At 35.5% G+C, this 26,722-nt stretch overlaps 2 protein-coding genes and 1 long non-coding RNA gene across 3 annotated transcripts in view; all 3 read left to right on the top strand.

Annotated features, from left to right (window-relative positions):
* LOC127848171 (perlucin-like protein) overlaps window positions 1–26,722 on the top strand; it is a 262,524-nt gene that overhangs the window by 156,082 nt on the left and 79,720 nt on the right. The window lies entirely within an intron of this gene.
* The window catches only part of LOC127848176 (uncharacterized), a 94,167-nt gene that overhangs the window by 39,723 nt on the left and 27,722 nt on the right, over window positions 1–26,722 (top strand). The gene's annotated exons all lie outside the window — the stretch shown is intronic.
* LOC127848180 (uncharacterized) lies at window positions 359–8,102 on the top strand. The gene is made up of 4 exons (XR_008034394.1): window positions 359–849; window positions 1,427–1,538; window positions 4,202–4,282; window positions 5,827–8,102. It is a non-coding gene; the product is annotated as an uncharacterized LOC127848180 (long non-coding RNA).

The following is a 26,722-nucleotide window of genomic DNA, read 5'->3' as shown; positions in this document are numbered from 1 at the left end:
ATGCTCATATGTGCATAGTGTAACGTGATATCGATCTTTCGTAATCCTTAAAATAACATATCGATGTAATATGCATGAAAGTCTCGGGACATTTGCAATCGAATAAGAAAACCCGGCAAGACGTCATATCCGTGTTTTTTTACTAATCATAGCCTGATCATCAGCACTCAATGTATTGTTGATTCCTGCATGTCAAACGTATGGAAAGCCAAAGGGGACCCCCGCTAAAATACATATACTTATATAGTAAATATCGGGATTGTCATTTTTCGCGGAACTTTCACTTTCCGCGAAAAACCAATGCCAGCATGGCCATAAAACACTACATACAAATCGAAATCTAAAAAGCGCGGAACTTTCATATATCTTCCGTCGGAGCAATTATTTTTCAACCCTGTAGAAAAAGCGGGCTCAATTAATCGCGCGGAACGTTATTTATCTACTCTGTACAAATAGTAGTGTTTAAAATCGCGCGGAGATTGTAGAATGCTATTTTAAGAAGTCTATTAAAGAGAGAAAATCCAGTAAATACCAGATCCAAAAAGCGCGGAACACAAATATCGTCCGCGAAAATTAAGCATTGAATTACTGTACAAATCTCGGGTTGTTAGGTGTTAGAATCCCTAGTTACCCGAAAAATTTGATTGGATCCGATACTTAGAAATAACCAATCAGATACTTTGTAACAAATGCAACACAATCAGTGCGTTCAGTAAGTATAACGTTTCAAGATGGCGGAGCGAATTGCATGGTTATTGTTTCTACTCGATGGATTCGCAGATAATTCAGAAATAGATCAGATTGGGATCAATAACTGTATTGCATACGATCATTTACATGTATTACCAGGTTTGTATTTGTACTTTTTTAATATTGTGTAAAACTATCCGATAATATGCATAATGTTGACAATTGTTAATTAAATGAGCCGCGTTCTGAGAAAACTGGGCTTAATGCGTGTGCGTAAAGTGTCATCGCAGATTAGCCTGTGCAGTCCGCACATGCTAATCAGGGATTACACTTTCCGCTTTTATGGTATTTTTAATTTCAAGGAAGTCCCTCCTTACCGAAAATGAAGTTTATGCGGAAAGTGTCGTCCCTGATTAGCCTGTGCGGACTGCACAGGCTTACGCTAATCTGGGATGACACTTTACGCACATGCACTAATCCCAGTTTTCTCCGAATGCGACTGAAATAATAACTTAATGTAATGTAATGTACTTGTGTCTTGTATTCGTTCAGTTGAACGTCAATATATTAATACATTTATTTTTGTTTTCAACCTATTAATTAAAATAAGGTATTGTTTTTAATCCGTTTTTAGTTTCGTTATAGCTGACCTAGATTTAAACATTTCGTCATAAATTAATAAATAAAATTATTAATAAATTTATGTTTTAATATAATTTATATATAAATTTTGTAGGTGTGTGTTGCCAGTAATGGTTGAAGATATGCCAAACAAATTGTGCCTCTCTATACAGACAGATTTCAGGTCTCAATTTCGACTTCAAAGGTCAACATATCACTGATATCAGGTTTGTCAGCTATTGGTTTGTATTATTCTTATCCACATTGCAGCAAGAATAACTGGATAACTTAACTTTTCAATAGCTATTACATGTAGATCTAATTTAAATTAATCATGTTTCTAAAACATCCACTAAATGCGGCTAATTCTCCACTTGTTGGAAGTTTTTTGTGATAAAAACTTAGAGTAGATTTATTTTACTCCCAAACTTCCTTTAAGAAAGCCCAACAGCTGTAGAGTGATGGAAAATCTACTTCTTTAAAGTATTTATAAGTGAATAGACCCTTTTCACAATAAGCCAATATAGCAGGTAGTCAAATGATTGCAGAATTCCAGAATGAAGCTGAACGTGTAGAGATTTCTAATAGTGCATCGCAATATCGCTCTGCTTTTGATCATTCAGCTAGATCTACTTAATGATATTGCCAACACAAGTTGACTTCGTCAGAAATAGCCATTAATTACTTAATATATACTTTCCATTTAAGTGCCAATATATGAAATACATTTTCTTGATTAAAGTACTTGTTTGTTTTCTTGTTTGTATTCTTTTTTTTTGCACAAACTCTGACACTCCAAGTATGGCTTTCAATTCTTAGTGTGTGTAAATTGACAGTCTTAAACTTATTGGATTATCTGACACTCTTTGTTTTCGCATTATTTGAGCGATTAATCAATTATTTTATTTATTGATAGATCTTGCGTTGAAATTCCCCTGTATTCAGCACAAACCCATAACCTCTTTATGATCAGATACTGTGCAGACAAATACTAAATAACAACGTGATGTCATAAACCACATTTTGTAGATATCTGGTCATCTGGTCATTTAACACAATTAATGACACCTCCATGTGACCATGGCGTCTCATGGTTGTAGCATTGCGTAGCCGTTTCTTGGAATAATTTAACGCCAAATACTCAATTGTTGCTTTTACTGAACATAAAAGATATTGTCAACATTGAAAGTCATCTGTCCAAAAAGATTGTCAGAAACTAAATACTGTATACATATTAGCCAGTTTTATCATAATTATAAAGTGCTTTATACCTATATATTTTTAATATTTCAAAAATTTAATGCTAAACATTTGTGTCATTTTCTTCTATTTGATAGGACTTTGTCTGATGCTTGATTCAACTCTTACACGTTCTATAATTCATGAAATTGTACACATCCTACCTTTGAAAATTGTAGTCTTACAATACTTAGTATTGTATACTGCTAATTTATGACTTCGATTTGTGCAATAATCGATGTTTAGTCTTCAGACCACATTTACTCTGATGCTTATGGGTAACTGGAAATTGTATGCCCCTGGAAGGGTGGCATATAGCAGTTGAACTGTCCGTCAGTCAGTCAGGATGTCAGTCTGTCCGTCTGTCCGAAAAAAAAAAACGTTGGCCATTACTTTTGCAACATTGAAGATAGCAACTTGATATTTGGCATGCATGTGTATCTCATGAAGCTGCACATTTTGAGTGGTGGAAGTTCAAGGTCAAGGTCGTCCTTCAAGGTCAAAGGTTAAAAAAATATATGTATAATTAAAAGCGGCGCAGTAGTGGGCATTGTGTTTCTGATGAACACATCTATTGTTATATATAAAGATTAAATATAATTCATTAATATACACTAATAGTACATAACTTATGTCCTTGAATCATTATTTAGGTGTTGTAATTTTTATATTTGAATTACTTATCAATTTTTTTACTTAACACAGCATGACATGTGATGGTTGTCTGTATTCATATGTTTGACTTAATTGTAACCAGTGTCAAGTGCGCATTATAATCTTGATATTCAACGCAATTTGCATAGCAAAAGAAAATGCAGTTCCACGTTCAGCCTTGTTCTGCAATTCAACGCGTCAGGTGATATGATTGATATCTAAAAATAGTATCGGTGTTCATATTGTGAAACTGGTCTATTATTAGATACTGATTAATTTGATGAATCAAGTTAATTTTTGTTAAATATCTGTTAAATATGTATGCCCCCCTCCGAAGAAGAGCAGGTTTATTGTTTTGCACATGTCGGTCCGAATGTCCATATGTCTGTCCACCAGATGGTTTCCGGATGATAACCCAAGAACGATTTTGCCTAGGATCATGAAACTTCATAGGTACATTGATCATGACTCGAAGATGACCCCTATTGATTTTCAGGTCACTAGGTCAAGGTCACAGTGACCCTAAATAGTAAAATGGTTTCCCGATGATAACTCAAGAACGCTTATGCCTAGGATCATGAAACTTCATAGGTACATTGATCATGACTCGCAGATGACCCCTATTGATTTTGAGGTCACTAAGTCGAAGGTCAAGGTCACGGTGACCCAAAATAGTAAAATGGTTTCCGGATGATAACTCAAGAACTTATGCCTAGGATCATGAAACTTCATAGGTACATAGATAATGACTCGCAGATGACCCCTATTGACTTTCAGGTCACTAGGTCAAAGGTCAAGGTCACAGTGCCAAAAAACGTATTCACACAATGGCTGCCACAACAATTGACAATCCATATGGGGGGCATGCATGTTTTACAAACAGCCCTTGTTTGAAATTTATTTTATGACATTAAAGTAATGTATAGGGAATTTAGTTACCTACACATTCTTTGAAAATAAATTTGAATTGTAAATGTATACTTCATTTATTTTGTAGGAATTCTGTACAACTGTGGAACCATGTATGGTACGTGACCGCACAATGTTGGTTGGCAAAAGGATATTGGAATAAGCAAAGGTAAATTGTATGTGAAGGAGTCTTGACAATTGCAAATATAGTTAGTTTATTTGTAAGGCTCGCAGAAAGTGACCCTAGCCTTCATATATAAATAAAAAGCTGAAAGAGTATTTATGAAAAATCGTGTAATCAAATTTGCAATATGTTACATTTTATTTATAAGCTCATCTTTTTTTTTTGAAAAAAAAAGAGATATTGTCATCATCTTGGCGTCGGCGTCTGCGTCGGTGTCGGCGTCCAGTTAAGTTTTGTGTTTAGGTCCACTTTTCTCATAAAGTATCAAGTATAAAACTTATTTACTTACTACCATGAGGGGACTGGGCAGGCAAAGTTAGATAACTCTGGCGTGCATTTTGACAGAATTATGTGCCCTTCTTATACTTAGAAAATTGAAAATTTGGTTAAGTTTTGTGTATAGGTCCACTTTATTCCTACAGTATCAAAGCTATTGCTTTCATACTTGCAACACTTACTATCATAAAGGGACTGTGCAGACAAAGTTATGTAACTCTGACTGGCATTTTGAAAGTATTATGTGCCCTTTTTATTCTTAGAAAATTGAAAATTTTGTTAAGTTTTGTGTTTTGGTCCACTTTACTCCTAAAGTATCATAGATATTGCTTTCATACTGGGAACACTCGCAAATAAGGGGACAGTACAGGACAAGTTGAATAACTCTGGTTGTCATTTTGACAGAATTATGGTCCTTTTCTTACTTAGTAACTTTGAATATATGGTTAAATATTGTGTTTTGAGCTACTTTACTTCTCAAGTATCAAGGCTATTGCTTTCAAACTTCAAATACTGTCATGCTATCATAAGTTACTGTAGCTGGCAAGTTGAATTTTACCTTGACCTTTGAATGACCATGACTCTCAAGGTGAAATTATTAAATTTTGCTAAAATGTCCATAACTTCTTTACAAGCGTTACAAAGCAACTCTTACCACAATAGACTCCACCCAAACCATCCCCCACGCCCCACCCCCCCAAAAAATAAAAAAGTACTTTTTTTTTCATTTTGAAAGATCATCTAATAAATGACCACACCCTCACACTATACCCCCTGCCCATTTTTTTTAAACATGGCTAAAAAACACAAATATTTATTTTTATCATTTTTTCATTTTTGGAAGATAGTGTAATAAATGACCACACCACCACACTATACACCCTTCTCCACCCCACCTCTCCCTCCTTTGTGATTGAAGTATTGAGATAGGTCCCTTCAACTTTAAAAAAAATAGATGAGAGGTCTGAACCTGCAGGGCGTGCTCTTGTTAACAATCAAATGAGACATAACTTAGAAGCTTCACTTCATTTACTTTGTCAGGCTGGCGTAGTTGATATGGTGTTCACCTAGTGATGGGAACATTTTGGGTTCAACCCTGTTTATTAGCGGTCTCTTTATGTTCATATATACAAAGTACTGATTACTCCCAGAAAACGGACTCTAGAATGTCTTAATAAGCATAAAGCTTTCAATGCAATCAAGCATAATTAATATGGCTAAACTCTAGCATGAATTTTACTTTTGTATTTCAGGGACTCAACATTACACAGTCATTTCAACATGTAGAGTCTTGTCAGCAATGATGGAGCAGTACTTCAGATTTCCAGAATCTCGTCATGAGCTGAAGATCATTGCCTATGAATTTCATGAATGATGTAGAATGATTGGACTGTTGATGGAACCCACAGTGCATGTCCTGCTTCAACATCTGAGCATAGGTCCTTTATGGCACGCCTGAACCACAAAAAAGAGAAAAACTAAGTTTAAGTAACTTAAACTTAGTTTTTCACTACTTAAACTCAATTTAAGTAACTTAATTCGAATTAACGCTACTAAATGCATTAAGTAGTTAAGAAGAGTTATTTTCTATTTATGTGAGAAAAATGAATTAAGCAGAGAAAAACTTAGTTTAACTCGTTAAGTGCGCCCGAACAACAAAAATTGATTTTAATTACCGTTAAGTTACTTAAATTGCATTTAACGCTGCTTAAAATTAATTTAAGTGCTTTCGCATCGTTAATTGTATTTAATTATTACTTAAGTAATACAATTTTTACTTAAGTTGAATTATTAATTATCGTTAAGTCAAAACTCGCGTCCGAAAATAAGCATATGAAACAAGCGTTTTGATTGGTTGTCAGGTTTGTTAATAAATTCAGGCCCGAGGTCGGAAGAAAAAGATTGCCATGTGGTACGAGCAAAAAATACAGATATTATAAATTTGGATTAGAATCTTAAGTCAGCTAAAATTTGTTTTAGTCTGGAATAACATTCAAAACACCCTTTCATCATCAAATTTTGCTGACAGTCAGTAACTATGCAATAAACATCAAAAACGATCCGCCCGTCTATATATTTCCGGGTCATATCGCATTTACCTGTAGTAATAACTTGTCTTGTATACGAGTAGTCATACCAGCTTGTATGTAGAAACTGGGACTATATTATATGTCCCAGGTAGAAATTAAAGATTATATCGTGTCACCGAATCCAACTTAATTATATTCTATACATGTAAATTTTGGCTTTGATTTTAGTATTTAAATGGAAAAAAAACAGTCTCCAGTATCTCAGTATTGGCAGTGAACTTATAAGTAAACAATCCCAAAAAGTACACATATCAGAAATTACCCAGGTGATATTTTAAGTCTGAGTGCACTATTGTCTTTTAAAATAATTTTAAATGTAAAAAAATGTACTGTTAACATATTATTTAGAAACATATCTAACTTAAGTGTTCTGATTTTTCCCCTTTAGAAATAAATAGTTTAGACAGAGACATATATTCAGTATATATTCCCAGTTTAGATATTAATTAAAAGAACTAATGTATGCATTTGTTAAATGTCATTCGTTCTTCCGAAATATTATCCTATATTGTTTGATGAGATTCAAAATAAACCTAATTAAGAATTTAATTGTTGTTTTAGTGCAGCAGTTAACAATTTATATTTTTTTATGAGTGTGTAAATATTGCAATGGTAACAAACGAATCCATAATACAGTATTAAAAATGTCATGAGGATCAGTGATTGCTCGTTAATTGTCTTTCATATCCTGTATTTGTTATTTCAGTTCCCTTTTTAAAAACAACCAACATTTTGTTGTTGTTTTAACAGTATTGGTAATTGTCTAGTTAATTGAAGGGTACCCCTTGATTACACATGGGTTGTTTTCTTAAAAAGAAGGCCATATGACATTCCACAAGCTAAGTCATAGTATGGCTTCATCTTTTTCTTATAAATAAACCACCACTCAATTGCTTGATCATAATTATCCTGAATTCAAGATGTCAGTTGGTAAGTAGCAATTTTATTTTTTGGGTGTTTTAGTTTTGTCAAAATTTAGTCAATAACATCACTTAAGCCATAACGCTTCGATAAAATGATTAAACAGATATATATTATGTTAGTATGCAAGTGGAAAGATATTATATGGGATCAGTTACATAGAGACCACACTCCATCCAAGAGAAAAACAGGGAATTTCAAAAAATAGTGGTCTCCACAAGTCATCCAACAAGTCCTTGTGTGAAAAAAACAGCTAAAAGATGCTGTAATATGGTTATGGGTTAACACTGCTTGTAATTTTCCTGCATGAGAGCTTTTGATAATCATAGTCACATGTTGTTGTTTTTTTTGTAATGGAATCCTAAAGGAATCCTTTGAATGAAAATAGAATCTTGATCAAAATTGCTTTTATACAGTGAGTTTCATGACCTTTAATAGTTGCCAACAATGTTGAAGAAACTTATTCAAATATTAATGACTTTGAAGTTTCTGACAATCCCTTTAATGAAATAAAATTAATTTAAATAGAAAATTCATATTCGTATTAAAAAAAATAAAAACATTTATGCAAAGACAGTGTTTTAACACCCTCGACTACCATCATATGGTATCAGACTCAATTTATAAATGAATTAGTGAAGAATAAACATGATCAATGATAGTTCCATAAAACGTAAGTCAGGAGTAAAGGTAGGAGAAAATTTTTGAGAAGTTTAAGACCCGGGAAATAGCTTAATTTCATATAAATGATCACACATTGGAAGGTATAAGAATATTCCAGGGGGGGGGGGACCAATTCAGGAAATTTTGCACATTTTGATAAATTGATGTTAAAATCAAGTTAATACTTGATAGCAAACAAAACTTGAATTTAGGACTAAATCATTTTTTGGAAACGACAATATTGCATCCTTACTTGAGTCAATTTAAAGGTTTCTACAACTCAAATGTATTTTATCTCCAGGATCTCAACTTTTGACAGCAATTTTTTATTTGATTTTTATAGCAATTTATGTTAGAACTGTGATAGGTCCATGCAAGTCCAAAATTTTACAAATATCACAATATTGTAAAATATGTCTTTTATGCTGTACAAGCTGTATGTATTTTTGTACTTCCTTGACCTGTATGGATGTTACTTTGCACTTTTATCTATTAAAGAAAAAACTGGGGAAGGGGGGGGGGAGGGAATAGTTAGATGTTCATGTAAAATTTCTGCCTTGCATATTCTCTCAACGTTTTCAGTGAATATTCCTATTTTAAAAACAACTAAGTTTATACAAGAGAAAATATACCTGTGTTGATTTATGCATTTTGCTTTGAATTTGCCCCTCCATGAAAAATAATTTTGGTATAGGCCTAAAATAAAATTAAGTTTGTTTGCCCTCCTCCGACCTACCCACCAAAATTGCCCCCCTACTCATAAAATTTTATTGCAAAGTTCTTACACAAATTGTATTTCTTTGATTTTTTTCATGTTTTAAACAGTTTTCTTTCAAATTAAAATTAAAAATTGAGACTTTAAAAAAAATATAATAATAAACCTACCTACCTACTCAACTAAAACCTGGTGAGTAGGGGAAGGACAAACAAGGATATTTTTAAGACTGGCCATATATATGTGTCTTTTTTGACAATAAGAATTATAAAATAAACACACAAGTTTCTTGTGAGAATTTAAAAACAGAAAATTTGATGTGAATAAAAACTTAAGATCAGTCCCAGCCAAACTCAATTTATTTTTACTGGACAGGAGGTCCTGTAATATCAAAACTTTTACAGGACCTTAAAAATTTTTACTGGACGGTCCTTTATTTATGTTTTGCATCAGAAAATATTATACTGGTCAGGAGGTCCTGTAAGTGTGGTCACCTTACTGGACCTCCAATTTTTTTACCAGTCATGTCCTGAGGTCCTGTGAGTTTGGCTGGGACTGTAAGATATGCATTGCGGTTTAGATCTATTTAAAACAATTTGCCTAACATTTTTTTATACCTTTATCTGGAATTTGGGAATGAATTTAATTTAATCCAGGAAATCGGGAAAGGACTCAAAGGAGCAAAATAATAGGTACAGGATTTCGGGATGGGACTCCCTCCTTACCCCCTTTATGCATGACAGGCCAAAAAGTTTGTTATATTTAGCATTCTACTCACCATAACGATCAACTGAATGACTGCTGTGTTGAGCATGTTGAGTCAAATCAGGGAGACTATCTCTGACTAACACTACTGACTGGATGGTGCTCTTCAGTAAATCATCTGGGACGGTGTGGTCATTCTCAAGTCTCTGCAAGTTTGTAAGAAGACTGGCGATCTGGGTGCGAGCTGCAGAAACGTCAAGGTTGCCGTTCTGTTTGCCTCTCTGTACATCTCTGAGTGTTATTGAAAATCTTTCAAGAACACTGTCAGCTGTAGGTAAATGCGTGCGTTGTAACCGATCCATTGCAAAATTGTAAATGGCGGTTGAAGAATATCCTTTCCTGTTTACGTTTGTTACGACGTTTCTGATTGGCTTAGGTCTTCCGGATCATTAACTGACCAATCAAAACAATTCGACTTTACAACTTAAGTAAAATTCCTTACTAAAGTTGAATTCGTGTAACTAAAAACATATTTTAAGTAGAAAAACCTATTTTAACGCAACTTAATTGAAAATAGTACAATTGATAGAGAAAATCCTTGTTAAGTTGAATTAATTCAACTTAAGTAAGAAAATTACCATTAAGCACCGTTAATGCATTTTCGGTGTTTTAATTAGCGTTAACGCCGCGGGAACCACAAAAACTACTTAAATTCATTTTAAGCAGCGTTAATTCGAATTAAGTAACTTAAATTGAATTTAAGTAGAGAAAAACCTAGTTTAAGTAACTTAAACTTAGTTATTCTCATTTTTGTGGTTCAGGCGTGCCATAGTCCTTGTTTATCAGCAGTTTAGTTCTTCAAGCAGTCTGTGACAGTAACTTGAAATGTTTGGACATATGACCTGGATGGCCAAGTTCTGTGCATGAAGCCCATTTAAATAGGAACGGCCCAGTGGCGCATTAAATGGACATTTTTCGAATGTTCTCGAGGATTCAGCTTACCGCCTGACAAGAAATCTTGCTTTTTGTTCAGTATCGAGGCCATGGACATTTGTATCATTTGCAAAAGATACTGCGATATTTGTGCCTTTGTTCATGCTTTATAGTTGATTAACAATTGGAAGCCATAACCTGTTTTATAGGATGGTGTTAGTGGGACAATCAATTTTGTAAAGATTTAAAGACTGGAAAAGATAATTAAAAGTCAAAAGAGTTCTGCTATTGTAAAGCATGCATTATTGATTTGTAATGTTAGAAAGATGCATTATTAACAGAATAAAATGTCCATAATTTGAATATTCTACTGTTTTCAGCAACATTTAATTTAATATAGTACAAAATGCTGCATCATGTTATATCATGATCTGTTTTGTGAACAATGACCTTTGAATGTATATTTAATAATTTGTCAATGGGTGTTACACGCATAAGCCCTACCATTAGCCCAAAAAGGAATTGCTTAGGAGTTTTGCCACCTTCTAGAGAAAAATACTTCTCAGAAACAATTGCATTTCGGAAAGTCTATGGCTAGTAAAATTTGGATTCCTTTTGGATACCCAAGGTTACCAATTTATGTTTAATAAATTTGCAATAAAAAGCTTTGACAGAACATAATGTCACAGAGTCGAACACGTGTATGGAATAAAGTGGAAGTTGATTAAATGAGTAATACACATTATATGCTTCTTTGATTAAAAGTTAAAGTATTGCAAATAAATAAAAGATTCAGATTTAAATTGTATTATTTGAATGCACTGTCTAATACATATGAGCCTTGCTCTGTGAAAAAGGGGTTTAATGCATGTGCACTCCAGATTAGCCTGGGCAGACCGCACAGGCTAATCAGGGAGGATACTAAACGCACATGCATTAAACCCCTATTTCACAGAGCAAGGCTAATATATGTTCAATAAACCAAAGATAATCAAAAACAAAATGAGACATTTAACCCTGTACCACTCAAAAACGCACTAAGACACGTTCGAGAATAAATTTAATTTAAGACCTTTCTTACTATATTAAAGTTTTAAAGGCTTTGTTTCCAACCCATGGATACTGATGAGCAGCAAACAGCATAAAACCTGAACAGATTGTGAGTTACTTGCAGGCTGTTCTGGTTTTATGATGTTTGCATGTAGAAAATTTAAAATTTCCTCAGAGCAGGAAAAGGTTAATAATAACACAACAGCAATTATACTTAAGTTATTTTAAGACTTCATACTAATGCAAGTAACTTGCAACTGTCTAACCAAAATCGGAGATGGTGGAGGGCAAAATTAATGGCTGTGCACCTTAAATTATCTATTCATACTCAAACAATATAATGTTGATTTACAGTATCTTGTACAGCATGCATCTAATACTACAGCCAAATTTGCTTACAAATAATATTACAAGAAACACAAGTCATTAAAGACTTAACTTTATTGCATCAACCATTTAGCAGGAATAAAATATAAAGAGAAAAATTATGGCAATTTTTTCATCTGAACATGCAAGTCTTCATATACAATCCCATTGCATATAAAAACGACAGTTTACTATTTTTCCGTTCTATATGTCAGCATAAAGACAAGATGGTATTCACTGTGCAATAAAACACAAGCAATCATATTAAAATTGCTTTTAATTATATGAACTGTACCTTCACTAACATTCAAGAATTTTAATATAAATACATGATGAAAGATGAGCTTTTTCTTGTCTTAAAATAACTTGATACTTTGCAATGACCAAACAATACAACTCAACATACAAATTATCCAACAAAATATATTTTAATGACACAATATTTTTATTCAACAATAGGAATAGCTTAAGGTTGTAACATATTACACTAAAGTCACAGTGTCAATCTAAGCAAAGAGTAGAATCATAAAGAGATGTCCACAACAGATGATGTGCAAGCTGGCTCTGACTCAGATTTCCACATCAGTTGATGTGCAAGCTGGTTATTACAAGGATGTGAACAACCGATGACGTGCAAGCTCTAAGACAGATATCCACAACAGAGATTGTCCTTGCTGGCTCTGACTAATGTCCACAAGTATATAACATGCAAGCTATCTCTGACTGATGTCCTAAACATATGACATGCAAGCTGGCTCTAACACAGATGTCCACAACAGATTACGTGCAAGCTAGCACTTACACGGATGTCCACAACAGAGGATGTGTAAGCTGGCTCTAACACTGATGTCCAAAAGAGATGACGTGCAAGCTGGCTCTTACACGGATGTTCACAACAGATGACATGCAAGCTAGCACTAACACTGATGTCCGCAATAGAGGACGTGCAAGCTGGCTCTAACACGGATGTCCACAACAGATGACATGCAAGCTGGCTCTTACTCGGTTGTCCACAACAGAGGTCAGATGGGCAAGCTGGCTCTGCCTCAGATATGTACACAGAAGATGATGTTCAAGTTGGGAACACTGCTACAACTATAAAATACGAAAACCATGTTTCATACTATCATATTATTTTACTACATGTATTTCTTCCACAATACAGAACATTATACTCATTATTAGCATTCTGCTATTGCTATCTGAAGGTTTACCAGATGCTATGTGTGAAGATAGTTCATACCAGAAATTAGCCGAAAAACACTTTTTAGACATAATGTGCATTCTGCTTTAAGATATATAGCTCAGAATTCACTGGTTAAATCAAATTTTTTGGACTAAATTGGCGTGGCATGCAGACAAAATGTCGAGTTTTGAAACTGTGTCGTATCTGGTGTGAATCTTGAGTTATTTAATTTGTCAGTATATCAGATGTGTACACCTGTTATATGTTAACTGTAAGAGTTTAGAATGTCTTGACAGTCATTGTGTTTGTAATACATTGTGTTATCTTTCAGATTTGTGTGACAGTTAAATATAATAATCAATAATCTTGTTCTGCATGCCGGTCAAATTGTTCCGTGGTAAACACCTACCCATTGTGGTCAACTCGTACCTGTTTTTTAGTCAACTTGTACCTACCCAAACTAAACCCGTACCCGATATACAGAAATAGGTGTAGGATGGTTAGCTTATAAGTCAAACTCATAGAGACAATTTTTATTTTCCTCTTGATGTTTCCACTTAAATTATCTAAGCATTGCTCACGCAAGTTGTCTGTTGCAGATATGTATAAGCAGCGAAAGTGTTGATGAAAATTGACACTTGTGGTTGATGTCTTTCAAGAATTTTACAATTGTGACAAAATAAGTCAAATGAAACAAGTTGAATAGTTTGAATGAGGTACGAGTTGACAACAAGAGCACCGCATAACGGGTGCCACGCTCTGCTACAGGTGCTTGTCAGATTATTTTTTTTAGAGGTCACAATGACCTTGACCTAGTGACCCCAAAATGGGTGTGGCGTGTAGAACAAATCAACATGCATCTACATATGAAGTTTCAAAGTTGTAGTTGGAAGCACTTTATTTTAGAGCCAATGTTAAAGTTTTATAGTAGAGGTCACAGTGACCTTGGCCTTTGACCTAATGACCCAAAAATGGGTGTGGCGTGTAGAACTCATCAAGGTGCATCTACATATGAAGTTTCAAAGTTGTAGGTGGAAGCACTTTGATTTTAGAGCCTATGTTAAAGTTTTATATTAGAGGTCACAGTGACTTTGACCTAGTGACCCAAAAATGGGTGTGGCGTGTAGAACTCATCAAGGTGCATCTACATATGAAATTTCAAAGTTGTAGGTGGAGCACTTTGATTTTAGAGCCAATGCTAAGGTTTTAGCACGACGCCTACGGCGGACGACGAGCTGGCTATGACAATACCTCGGGTTTTCTCCGAAAACGCCGAGCTAAAAATGGGTACGAGTTGACCAAGGTACGAGTTGCCTTTGGGATGAATTGCCTGTAAAGCCTTGTTCTTGTTCTTTTTAATTGAAGATGTATACGGTGCTGGACTAGAGCATACGACTGCCATAACAATAACTTGGCTCTCTACTAACTGAGCTTAAGGGAAGATGTTTCTTACACACAAACACTATATTTCATTATTTGACGACATATGATTATGACGTGTTTTTGCGGGTGTTTATGTTTTAACAGAGACGTTTGCATATAGACAAACCGTGAAAACAACACTCGATACTCTTGAGCTGTTTTAATTGCATTAAAATTCATAATTCATGTATGTTAAATACTAACCTCATCGCTAATGTCATCAAAATTGATCACTCTTTCGCCCTTAAAAGGTTTTGTGTTAATGTGAAACAACCGTCATCATGATGACTGCATGAATGCTGGATAAGACGCGAGTTTTGATTGGTTCTTTCTAGGTGTCGGAACCAATCAAATTTTATCGCGTAACCACATAGCAACCCGAATTTCGTGCAGTAATTCAATGCTATTGAAAATCGCGCGGAGTAATGAATCTTCCGCGCGAATTAAAATTAGCAACCCGCAATTTACATAGCAACCCGAGATTTGTACAGTAATTCAATGCTTAATTTTCGCGGAAGATATTTGTGTTCCGCGCTTTGTGGATTAGGTCCGCGCGATTTTATACACTACTATTTGTACAGAGTAGATAATATTAAGGTTCCGCGCGATTATTTGAGCCCGCATTCTCTACAGGGTTGAAAGATAATTGTTCCGACGGAAAATATATGAAAGTTCCGCGCTTTTTAGATTTCGATTTGTATGCAGTATTTTATGGCTATGCTGGCCTTGGTTTTTCGCGGAAAGTGAAAGTTCCGCGGAAAATGAAAATCCCGATATTTACTATATAAGTATATGTATTTTAGCGGGGGTCCCCTTTGGCTTTCCATACAAACGAGACTGCGTATTTACTTTATTCAAACAAACGAATAGTATTTAATTGATACGTGATGTATGTTAGCCGTGTTTTGTGAAAAGGAGGTTTAATGCATGTGCGTAAAGTGTCGTACCAGATTAGCCTGTTCCGACCTCACAGTCACACACATTTGCTACATTTATCCAAAATACACAGGCGAGTATGGCACGCATGGCAATAACAATGAGTGAAGAAAATGAAAAATATGGAGGTATTAATGAGGCCCGATCTCGGAATGTGTTTAAACATAAATATATTTAGGAAAATACGCATAGTATATCTTCGTATAAAGGCTGATTCCCTACCACTGGACCATGAAGGAGTTTCATTTAAATAGCGTGTTCAAAACTCTATGTAAGAAATATTTTAAAAACTGTCGATGAAAAGCGTTTCAAACGCTTTTATTTTTTACCGATTTCAAGCGATGAGTAAATAGTATCCATAAACTGATTCAACATTTAAAAAAAGGAAAATGACTAAATTAAATAAAGTTTTAATTTTAATGTGATCGTTAAATTTTGTTCATGCAAACAGACACAATAAGGTATAGGATTTTAGAAGAAGCTTATACAAAAAGAGTAACCCATTGCGATGCTCTTTTTGTTTCAGGAACATAACAAAAGACTTAACAAATGAATATTTAATTGTGTCGTATGAACAACCGTGACGTTATTTTGATTTGAAACACCAAGCGAAATTAACTAAACTGTTTAGATATTAATTGATATTTCGAATGGATATCATATTGATAAAACGAATAATAGAATCTATTCGTTTTCGCTTGCCAGTTAACTTAGGATTTCAGATTGCATATTTATCAGTCAGTTGAGTGTGTTCGACATAATAGTTCAAAATATCAATTCTATATTCGAACCTCGATCTGGGAAAACTGGGTGTAATACTTAAGGCACGATTGTAACGCGTCGTCACAGATTAGCATGTGCAGTCCGCACAAGCTTATCAGAGATAGTCCTTTCGTGTTTTCAAGTCTTTTTCGCCAAAAGCAAAGTCTTTTCGTAGCGAAAAATAGTTTAGGCGGAAAGTATCGACCTTGCTAAGCCATGGCGGAATGCGGAGGCTTATATGGGACAACACGTATATTAAGCCTCATTTTCCCAGAGCGATGTCCATTTCTTTTCACGAAACTGTGAAACGATACAAAATCCTAAACATTAGGGTGTAAAATAATGTTAAAAACTATAAAGTGCAGATTTTCAATATATCGAATGGATTAATGCCGGGTTGATATCGTTCGCGACCAGTAGTTTTGCTGTAAAATGTATTTAAAAATTTGTTTAAGGTCAATTTGAATTAGTTGGGCGATACTTTATCTACAATTTGTAAGTTGTTTGCAAAAACAACATCATGGGACACAATTCATTAGCAGTCTCTGACTTATTTCACCGGATGTAACCATGCGATCAACCTCCGTCCGTCATATCTCTCAGTAATGCCTTCTATCCGTAAGACCGTTCGTGGGCACAATGTGTTATTGCGATATCTTAAAGGTATTCAAAATACAAGGATGAAACTTCAAATACATATCCAGGTCAATGTAAGGATTTTGCACAACAACTTTTGTCACGTGGTGTCAGAGGTCGGAAAACAAAAACATAAAATTGTAATATAATACTAAAATTCATGACATATTTCATCCTCTTTTCATTCATACGTCTGTCTGTCCGTCCGAAACAATAACTAGAATAGTAAATATAATAAAACTGGATATTTCAATTTCTCAGAGTGTACCGACAATTAGTTGACAAATCATGGTAAACATATAAAGGACAATAGGTTGATTATGCTAGACCTTTTATATGTCTTGCTTAAATGTGGTTTATTTCGATTTAATTCCTTCTTTTTTCTACTTTTTGTGTTCATGTGTTGTTGCTGTTGCTCGTCCGCATTAAGTTGGCATTGATGTTCGTATTCGTGTTCGCTCAAGCATGGCATTTACATGTATTACATATACACTCACCCCGTGAAGTCGTAGTGTTGTGATAAACAAGATCACTTATTTAATGCCTTCAGGATATTATTTATTTTATAAATAATTAAATTCAAGGTAGGAGCGCTTTGTACCATCGAAGGGTGGTATATAAATACGTTTGGGGTATTTGCGTAAGTGTTCGATGTCACTAAATACCAGATACCATCTTTAAGAGCTTTAATATGCTTTGAACCGGTTTTCACAATCCTTTATAATCTTTATGAGCGAGCGAACAGCATCATGAATAATCGTCTATTGGTTGATTGTAAAACCAAATCAACACTTCCTAAATGAAATTGTATTAACTGCTTACATTTCATTGGTAGCTTGATATGTTCACAACCATGTTAATGGTCTATCTAACTTAGTCACTGTTAAACAATGGCTTACCATTGGTTCAACCATCAAGATATTGAAAATGATTTTTAAATATTTGTTTTGAAGTGATTCATCTTTTAATCATAGAATCCAGGATACGAGAGTCGCGTCATCAAATCAAAGTGGATATATATTAGACACACGTCTTCATTTTGTACGCAGTCTTCGCTGATGATCAACATCAAAATGAAGGTTCTTGCTGTGTTTTTCGTTTCTTGCGTAGCCATCGCTGTGGGATCTGATATTGTGATTTACGACTCGACATCTCAGGTAGATTTGATTCATCGTTTTGTTTAGTTTGCAGTTATATGTTTTTGTCTAATCCAAGAGTAGTTCAGCCAAATCGCAGCAATTTCTTTGAATGGATGTAGAGATTATGGTACGACCATTACTTTCTGAAATTGTTTTACCGGACTCGAAGTAGTTGGGCTTCTTTTGTGTTAAAGCAAATTGCATAGGTGATGATATAAGGCTATACATAAAGAAATAAGTTTAAATATTGGCGAATAACGTTACGACGCGACTTTGCATTCGGCTTAGTTGCACTGAGAGATTGTGTTCTTTGATCATCCTACGTTTTAAGCATATTCATCCGCTGAAACTCGAATCGTATATCAATATTATTTAATTTTAAATATTGCATTAATAGAAAACATATTGCAAATGTGAAGATGTTCCAGTTCAGTTCATACTGTTTTAGTGTATCTATCGTCTTAAGTTGTGTGCAGTTCAAATTTTTACGTGAACACAGGTTTATACTCAAAATTATAACAGTCGCTATATTTTTTCATCTGTCCGTTCACCACTTGTTGTCCATTGTTTTAAACTAGAAAATTGTGTTTTTTCTAATCGTTTTATACCGTTTAAAAGTCTTGAGTTGCTGTTTAACAATCGACATTACATAAACTTTTGCGGATTATTTAAGGTCATATTATACTGATAGTTTTCACTATTGAGGTATTTACTATGTAAATTTCTGATTGTACTGCTTTATGTATCTGTTTTGGTATCCGTGTATTAACAATAAATACGATAGCTTGTACTAACAATTACATGATCAATTAAGTTTAAAGTATTAAATAACCTCTTTTACTAAACCTACAGTTTACTAAAACTGAAATAAGAGAGTCTATGTAGTTTATGGGCATCTACTAGGAAATACTAATTGATATAGACGATAAACCAAATAAAACCGTTAAAAACACTTTTATATTCATGTTTACAAATGAAAGATGAATATTTACATGCATGATATTTATTAACAAGACAATGATTAAGCTCAATGCAAAACGCACATCCAAAGACTCTTTTTTCTCCAAAAATACTTATGACAAAAATATGAAAAAATGCGCGGTAAAATATACTGTCCGAAAATTAAGAGACATTAATTATGGAAGGAAACACGTATGTCCGAACATTAAGAGTCACGAACAATTTTTTTTTTGCTTAAATAGAGGGTGTCCGAAAACTTAGAGTAATTACGGTATATAATATAACACTCGTGAACGTTTTTTGCTATTAAAAACGCTTGAAAAAATCTCTATTGATTTAAAACATAGATGCTGATGTAAGTTCGTTAGATAATGTTTATTAACAAATAAGCATACCTTATTATGCAGCCTAAATGCACGCTGGTTGGGCCACGTGCAAGGACAAACGATTGTCGCTGGCATGCAGGTCTAGACATGGCGGACCAAATCATTGAGGGAGGTCGCATCATTGCGTACAAGATCCAGTGGTTTTCCGGAGCTTGGTCTGGATGGTTCGTTCCTGGCTTGAACGACCTTGACATTAAGTTCAATATCTACGCCTCCAAATGCACCCTTGCAGTCAAGGCACAATCGTTGAGAAGATGGTGGTCATATTTCTACGACCACAATCACGAGTTCATCATTTGTAAGCCGAATTAATCTGAAGTGCACGCAACAAAATGACAAGTTAAATTATACTTGGACTTTTAAATAATCCTGTATTCCATCATCGGCATGTGAATTCCAATATTTAGCGTGAACCTTATTTATTTCAATCAACAAATGTATTAAGTTATATATAATATAATTGTTGTTGTCAAAGTTACTGATATGTACTGCAATATAAAGGAATTTATGGTAATAAAAATCTAACCATCATACTAAATCTGGCGAACTTTTTATTTTGCGAAATGTTCATATTCAACTAATGTACAATACATAGTTTACATTCAATAATGTTATAATATGACAGCACACTTGTTTAATCATTGAATAATAAGCATTTAAACACTAATAATGATGAGAGTGCAGAGGATTGACCACAGCCATACCAGCAACATGAACCTCGTTTTGGGAAAATAGGGCTTTAAGCTTGTCCATGACGTGCTGTTTCAGATTCGCCTGTGCAGTACTCACATGCTAATCAGGGCCGACACTTTCCATCAACATTGGATTTTATTTTTAAAGAGACCTCATTAAAACGCACTATTTTGAAAATCGTAAAGTGTTGTCTCTGGCGCGATGACACTATACGCACATGCATTAGGCTCGATTTTCCAGAACGGAGCTTATGTTATCAACGGCTCCTGTATACGCCAATGACCGATTTCCTTTACTAAAAGTTTTAATGAAAATACCGCCAAACTTTACAAAACAAAAAATAGAACTTTTGTTAACACTTTGGCAAGTTGAATACCAAGCATATGCGTGAACACCTTCATTAAGAACACTCGTAAGTACAGAAAATTTTGCATTTTGAGACATACTACTTAGCATCCAAAATTCTACAGACGCAACGTTTCGTTTGACGTATCGATCTCTCAGTTGTTTACGACCAGGTATGATTGCCGGTTACTAAAAATCTTCATAGTTCGTAAATTGGTTTATTTTTTTCTTTAAATTTTAAATTTTAGTTATAATAAAACTAAACATTTTCGTCGCGTGAAGTCTCTTAATACGTATGCACTGTATTCTGACATATTTTTAATATAAAGTATATGTTATTCAATTTTTTATTATTATCTAAAACATTTAAATATCTGAAACATATACGCATTCACACAATCAATATAATTGCATTATATATTTAATATTATTTATTGATTAAAACATGCAAAAAATGTATGCACAAAATCAGTAATCATTGACTACAAATGATCGAACTCGACAGTTCAACCTATTTAATTTTGTTTTTTTGTTCACGAAATCGAGTCGAATTGAGACATAACCAAATAGAAGTTGTTCTGTCATTTGCATGCGCCCATTACAAGATATTAATAGGATAAACAAAGCATGCATAATATTGTAAAGTCTCTTAATGAATTGTTTATTTAAAAACGTTCAAAGGTCGTCACCATATGCGAATTTAATATGAATTTTAATATGACTTTACGATTGTTACATATACGCAATCACAATCTAACGTGCGTGTGTTAATTGCGTAAAGAAATTATATATCACTAGAAAGAAAATGTATGCATATAAATTTACCATTCGAATATGGTTTATTGGTTTATTCAATATATACAATAGACATACAGTCCATGAGTAAAGATGATCAAAACATAGTAACATATATAAGGCATGACATGTGATCAGTATTGAATTTCATAAGTTGTAAAATAAAGTATCATTAATTACAATAATATTTATTCAGGTTTCTCTGACTAAATGCTTTATGTACATACACAATTTATGTTGGTACTTATATTATCCGATTGCATTAATTCAATAAATTGTATCATATTTGGTCTTTTCCAGTAATATTAATTTATATATAATTCCCTAATATCATCATATTAGGAACATTTTAATATAAAATGATGTTCATCCTCAAGAACATTGCAATGTTGACATTTTTTATCTTGCAAAGGTATAGCTTCAGGTTTATGCCATGTGTCTGATTCGATTTCTTATCAATGAGATGAAACTCTTAATCTACAAATATCAAATTTAAACTTAATTATACTAACATTTTTAAGTATGGTTGCAATTCAAATTTACACAACTTTCTGTACCTTATTGATCTTGAATAATCAATAAGTTCTGACATCCAATTTTGGAAAATGTTTTATTTAACAAAGGATATGACTAAGCATACTTTTGATGGCTGTCCGGTTTTGTTTGGCTGTCCTGTTAGCATGGCTCTCCTGTTAGCATGGCTCTCCTGTTAGCATGGCTCTCCTGTTAGCGTGGCTCTCCTGTTAGCCTGGCTCTCCTATTAGCCTGGCTCTCCTGTTAGCATAACTCTCCTGTTAGCATGGCTCTCCTGTTAGCGTGGCTCTCCTGTTAGCGTGGCTCTCCTGTTAGAATGGCTCTCGTGTTAGCATGGCTCTCCTGTTAGCATGGTTCTCCTGTTAGCATGGCTCTCCTGTCAGCATGGCTCTCCTGTTAGCATGGCTCTCCTGTTAGAATTGCTCTCGTGTTAGCATGGCTCTCCTGTTAGCATGGCTCTCCTGTTAGCGTGTCTCTCCTGATAGCATTGCTCTCCTGTTAGCGTAGCTTTCCTGTTAGCATGGCTCTCCTGTTAGCATGGCTCTCCTGATAGCATGGCTCTCCTGATAGCATGGCTCTCCTGTTAGCATGGCTCTCCTGTTAGCGTGGCTCTCCTGTTAGCATGGCTCTCCTGTTACCATGGCTCTCCTGTTAGCATGGCTCTCCTGTTAGCATGGCTCTCCTGTTAGCATGGCTCTCCTGTTAGCATGGCTCTCCTGTTAGCGTGGTTCTCCTGTTAGCATGGCTCTCCTGTTAGCGTGGCTCTCCTGTTAGTATGGCTCTCCTGTTAGCATGGCTCTCCTGTTAGCATGGCTCTCCTGTTAGCATGGCTCTCCTGTTAGCATGGCTCTCCTGTTAGCATGGCTCTCCTGTTACCATGGCTCTCCTGTTAGCGTGGCTCTCCTGTTAGCATGGCTCTCCTGTTAGCGTGGCTCTCCTGATAGCATGGCTCTCCTGTTAGCATGGCTCTCCTGTTAGCGTGGCTCTCCTGTTAACGTGGCTCTCCTGTTAGAGTGGCTCTCCTGTTAGCATGGCTCTCCTGTTAGCATGGCTCTCCTGTTAGCATGGCTCTCATGTAAGAGTTGCTCTCCTGTTACCATGGCTCTCCTGTTACCATGGCTCTCCTGTTAGCATGGCTCTCCTGTTAGCCTGGCTCTCCTGTTACCATGGCTCTCCTGATAGCATGGCTCTCCTGTTAGAATGGCTCTCCTGTTAGCATGGCTCTCTTGTTACCATGGCTCTCCTGTTAGCATGGCTCTCCTGATAGCATGGCTCTCCTGTTAGCGTAGCTTTCCTGTTAGCATGGCTCTCCTGTTAGCATGGCACTCCTGTTAGCATGGCTCTCCTGTTAGCATGGCTCTCCTGTTACCATGGCTCTCCTGTTAGCATGGCTCTCCTGTTAGCGTGGCTCTCCTGTTAGTATGGCTCTCCTGTTAGCATGGCTCTCCTGTTAGCATGGCTCTCCTGTTAGCATGGCTCTCCTGTTAGCATGGCTCTCCTGTTAGCGTAGCTTTCCTGTTAGCATGGCTCTCCTGTTAGCATGGCTCTCCTGTTAGCATGTCTCTCCTGTTAGCATGGCACTCCTGTTACCATGGCTCTCCTGTTACCATGGCTCTCCTGTTACTATGGCTCTCCTGTTACCATGGCTCTCCTGTTAGCCTGGCTCTCCTGATAGCATGGCTCTCCTGTTAGCATAGCTCTCCTGTTAGCATAGCTCTCCTGTTAGTATGGCTCTCCTGTTAGCATGGCTCTCCTGTTAGTGTGGCTCTCCTGTTAGCATGGCTCTCCTGTTACCAAGGCTCTCCTGTTAGCATGGTTCTCCTGTTAGCATGGCTCTCCTGTTAGAATGGCTCTCCTGTTAGCATGGCTCTCCTGTTACCATGGCTCTCCTGTTAGCATGGCTCTCCTGTTAGCATGGCTCTCCTGTTAGCATGGCTCTCCTGTTAGCGTGGCTCTCCTGTTAGCATGGCTCTCGTGTTAGCATGGCACTCCTGATAGCATGGCTCTCCTGTTAGCCTGGCTCTCCTGATAGCATGGCTCTCCTGTTAGCATGGCTCTCCTGATAGCATGGCTCTCCTGTTAGCATGGCTCTCATGTTAGCGTGGCTCTCCTGTTAGCATGGCTCTCCTGTTAGAATGGCTCTCCTGTTAGCATGGCTCTCCTGTTAGCATGGCTCTCCTGTTACCATGGCTCTCCTGTAAGCATGGCTCTCCTGTTAGCATGGCTCTCCTGTTAGCGTAGCTTTCCTGTTAGCGTTGCTGTCATGTTAGTGTAGCTGTCCGGTTAGCGTGGCTGTCTGGTTAGCGTGGCTGTCTGGTTAGCGCAGTGGTTGGTACACACGCTCGATGCGACCCGGGTTCATTCCCCGCTCCCGACGCTTGTGCATTTCGATGTCGGTGGTCATTGCTGCGAAATGGGGTTTCCTCCGGGTACTCCGGCTTCCTCGACATCATAAGACAACACACAGATTGACTTCAGTAAAAACTAAATAGATGGAAGATGCATCTATAATTCAAAATTTGTCCAAACTTTCGTGTGTCATGTTAGTAAATTAGGTAGGAGTTATTTTACACATTCCGAGACCTCACATAATGCAACCTCAGGCGCGGAAGGAACTCATTAACTTCAAAACACACACACAAATGCATAGTTGTGTTTCACATTTACGCGGGTCTGTTTTTACCTGATTAACTATTGAGTAGTTAAATTTACGTCCTCAACACAAATTCTTTGCAAAACAAACAGTTTCTCCTTAGGTAGTATGTGCATATGGCTCTGTGTTAATCTGCAACGATACATTTATATTAAAATTTAGCAGTTTCTAATCACCAATCGTTCAAAAACCAACAACAATTGTATATATTTATTTATTGTGAATTCAATACCGTGTGATAATTTATTCGTAAATATACTAAGAGAGGCACAACATCAGCGTCCCCAAATTGGAGATCATTTTCCAAAATAATCTTTATCATGAGCATTTACTGTGTTTGAAAGAAATCGATCTTTAAGAAATAAAATAATATTTATGATGCAACTCAATTTTTTGTTTATTAATCAGGTTATACGGTTGATTGTGGAATCCTTTCACTTCATGAACCATAGGATTCGCTTGAGCAAACGGCCTGACATTTTAAATAGCTTTATAACATATGGATTAGAGCAAGCATGAAGTAAAATATTTATATAAAACTAACGATGCGACGAGTTAAAGATTGCTATTTAATTAGGAAATAGCTTATATATATATTCATGTTCATCGATTCGATAAAAATTCCTAAAGATAGATAAGTGTTCTGTCTTAGCGACACGTGATTACCAGTGCACCAACTGATCTATCCTCTTTTGTTATTGTTTCTTGTGTTTTTGATTTTTAATTTCTGTCTAAATTGCTGGAAAAGAAAAACTGCCCGATGGACGTTGCATTTATGTGTAATATGATTAAAGAAGAATTATAACTTCAGAGTTGTCGCAATTTTGTATTGCAGTTCAATGAATTTAACCAATCATGACCACATTTTCAACTCAGTCGACATATCAGGAGATACATAAACTGACGTTTAGGAAGATTAACAATAAATGATGTTGAAGGTTGAGTGTTCACAAGCTATATACAGTTTACAACATTGAAAACCAAACTAAACAACTGCCACTTCCGTGGTGAAAACGTTATCAACCAAGCGAAACCGATTTATTAAATCCCGATCCGGCCGAATTTCGTGTTTATCGGGCATAAGTGTGTCTCTTAAAATTATTACGAGATTTTTCTCCAACTTTACTGCTTGACCATTTTTGGGCCCACGTGACGCAGATCAGAACTCGGTCAGGATATAGTTGGAATGAGTGTGTTTCTTAATAAGTATCACGAAAACGTTTAAAAACGTTTTGCCCCGAAACCATGACTTCCATCGCAGCGAATCGATTTCAAAGTAGGCTAAAGTATGTCTTAGTTCTTCAATTTTCTCTGGATACCCCGTAAGATAAGACAAATTTGTGTCAAATGCACTGACCATATTTCGCGAAGAATCGATGAAAACCATGTTTTTATCTATTATACATCTGTATATTTTGCCGACAACTGAACAGAGCCATGAAGTCATATCAATAAACGGGTGCATTCTACACCCATAAAATAGTTAAAAATCGTGTGCGCAAGGTTTTTAAAAGGTGTTTACATAAAATGATTCAGAATTTTCCTAATGAATGCATGAATGTTTTGAAAATTATTACCCGTTGTTTTAATTTCTTTTAGTGTCTAAATGTATACCGTTAGATCTGATTGCCGTTAATATGAGTATCTAGCCAATTGTTTCATCATAGCGCTTTATACCAAGTTATCGTTTTGCAAAGCGCGAAAACAATTATATAACATTGTTAAAATTAGCAGCACAATTAAGTTTAATCAATACTCATAAGTATACTTTTATGATTCAATAAAACTAAAGCCGACAATTCAATAACAGGAACTAAGCTGGTGGTTTTTAAAGATTAAATGTATATATGGGGATAAATACGTGGAGAATACAGGACAGCATACATTGAGGTACATGAAGTCTTTTTAACGTAATAGTTGGTTGAAAAATATGTTGCATTAATATGTTTCTTTTCACAATATGAAACCTTTTAAACTACTACAAATAACCAATACATTTTGGAATAAACATTAAAGGCCGGAAAAAACACTTATGACACGTACGACCAAAGCCACAATTCTTACAAATTGTATGTTAGGCGTATATAACCTATGAATAAGACATACAACCTATTTTTGAATTTATCGTGAACGTGTCTGACAAATATTTGAAGCTCTTTTAACTAAATTTCATGTATCGCCTATGTAATCCAATATCACGTTTTCTATTTACATCTTTGAGAATGATTCGAAACCGTAGGTCATGTGAAAAGCTCCAAA

Source organism: Dreissena polymorpha, chromosome 10 (assembly GCF_020536995.1).
Source record: "Dreissena polymorpha isolate Duluth1 chromosome 10, UMN_Dpol_1.0, whole genome shotgun sequence".
Taxonomy (NCBI): Eukaryota; Metazoa; Mollusca; class Bivalvia; order Myida; family Dreissenidae; genus Dreissena; species Dreissena polymorpha.
This window is presented reverse-complemented; position numbering and strand designations above follow the sequence as displayed.